Source organism: Muscardinus avellanarius (assembly GCF_963383645.1).
Source record: "Muscardinus avellanarius genome assembly, chromosome: 4".
Classification (NCBI taxonomy): Eukaryota; Metazoa; Chordata; class Mammalia; order Rodentia; family Gliridae; genus Muscardinus; species Muscardinus avellanarius.
The window spans coordinates 87316749-87319250 of NC_137789.1; positions in this window are offsets into that span (position 1 = coordinate 87316749).

Below are 2502 nucleotides of genomic sequence, written 5' to 3' on the forward strand. Positions count from 1 at the left end.
TATGAGAGCATCCCCGACTTGGTCTCACCTATTAATGAGAGAAAAGACAGAAATTAGCAACTATCCAGGGTAGAAAGTAGACATAAAAAGGGACTGACTTAACTGGTAGTGATCAGTGTAATCATCCCCACACTACCACAGGATCTCAGTAATTTTTTACCTCAGCCAGTACCCAGATAAACTCCTCAAAGCCAGGTTGTTACTCTGAACCCCATGCTTTGTCACTGACATGAAATATAAATTTCAACTTCAGAGAGATCCACTGGAATGGAGCAGCAGCCTCCATTCCCCAGTGGTTTGATTTCTAGTATCTAGTCACAAAAGGAGTCCTAGGGCTGATGAACTACCAAGATGTTACAGGTAAATGAAACAAAGTTCCCACTAACCTTCCATTCTCTCTAGAATCAATTCATTTGTAAACACTGAGTAACCTCTAGTGGGCTACTTTTTTTGTTTTGTTTTTTCGGGTCTGGGGATGGAACCCAGGAGCATTCGACCTCTGAGGTATACTCCCTACCCTATTTTTTATTCTTTATTTTGAAACACGGTCTCACTAAGTTGCAGAGGGCCTCACTAAGTAGCTGAGGTTGTCCACGAACTGCAATCCTCTGGTCTCAGCCTCCCGAATGCTAAGATTAGAAGTGTGCACCACCACACCCAGCAAGGCTACTTATTTTTAATCACCAGAGCTAATAATAATCTCAGTACTTGGGAGACTGAGAAAGGAGGATGGCAGGTTCAAGGCCACTCTCAGCAACCTCATGAAGCCCTCCACAACTTACTGAGATCCTGTTTCAAAATAAAAAATATGAGCCAGGAATGGTGGCACATGCTTGTAATCCTAGCATTTGAGAAGCTGAGACTGGAGAATTGCAGTTTGTGGACAGCCTCAGCTACTTAATAAAGCTCTCCACAACTTAGTTAGACCCTGTTTCAAAATAAAGACTAAAAAATAGGGCTGTGGGTATAGCTCGGAGGTAGAATGCCCCTGGGTTACATCCCAGTACTGAAAAAAATAAAAAATAAACCAGGCATGGTAGCATATGCTTATAATCCCAGTACTTGCGAGGCTGAGACTGGAGGATCACAGGTTCACAACCAGCCTCAGCTTCTTAGTGAGGCCCTCTACAACTTAGTGAGACCCTGTTTCAAAATAAAGAATAAAGCCAGGCATGGTGGCGCACGCTTGTAATCCCCATGCTTGGGAGGCAAAGACAGGAGGATCACGGAGGTCTGAAGCCAGCCACACTGGCTTAAGAGACCCTGTGTCCAAAAAAAAAATTTTTTTAAGTATAAAATAGGTCTGGGAGTGTAGCCTGGAGTTATAAGGGCTTCCAGGAACCCCAGTACCACCAAAAAAAAAAAAAAAAAGAAGAAGAAGAATAAAAGATTTAGGTATAGCTCAGATAGAGTATCCCTGGGTTTAATCCCCAGCTCTTAATAAAAAATTAATAAAAATAAAAAATAAGCCAGGCATGGTGGAACATTCTTGTAATCCCAGCATTTGGGAGGCTGAGACAGGAGAATGTGGGTTCACAGATAGCCTCAACTAGTAAGACCCTTTGCAACTCAGTGAGACCCTGTTTCAAAATTAATAAAGACTAAAATATAAGGTTGGGGTTGTAGCTCAGAGGTAGAATGCCCCTAGGTTTCATCCCCAGTATAAATAAAAAAAAAAAAAGAGCCGGGTACGGTGGTGCATGCTTGTAATCCCAGTACTTGAAGGGTGAGACAGAAGGATCTTGGTTTGTGGACAGCCTCAGCTACTAGTGAGACCCTCCACAACTTAGTGAGACTTTGTTTCAAAATAAATAGGGCTGTGGTATAGCTTGGAAATGGAATGCCACAGGGTTCTATCCCCAGTACCTCCAAAAAATAAAAATAAAAAATAAAATAGGCCGGATGTGGTGGCTCACACTTGTAACCCCACTACTTGGGAGGCTGTGACAGGAGAATCACAGGTTCATAGCCAGTCTCAGCAACTTAGTGAGACCCTGTTTCCAAATAAAATAATAAATGGGGCTGGGAGTATAGCTCAAAAGTAGAATGCCCCTGGGTTCAATCTTCAGTACCAACAAAAAGTAAAATAAAATAGGGCTGTGGCTGTAGCTCAGAGTTAAAATGTCTCTGGGTTCAATCCCCAATGCCACAAATAAATAATAATAATAATAACAATAATAATTATAATTAATAAAATTAGCTAACACTTCTCTCTCAGAAGACAATTTTTTTTTAATTTTTTTATGGTACTGGGGGTGGAACCCAGGGGCTTTTTCTACCTCCAGGCTATACTCCCAGACAGGGTCTCACTAAATTGTTGAGGGCCTAAGTAGCTGAAGCTGGCTTCGAACCTATTGATTCTCCTGTCTCAACCTCCCAAGCGCTAGGATTACAAGCATGTGCCACCACGCCCAGCTTTAGAGTAACTGATTTAGAGAAATAACATTCTTTGGCTAACCTGTAATAATCTAAATACTATACTCCAATCACAGTCTTTCCACT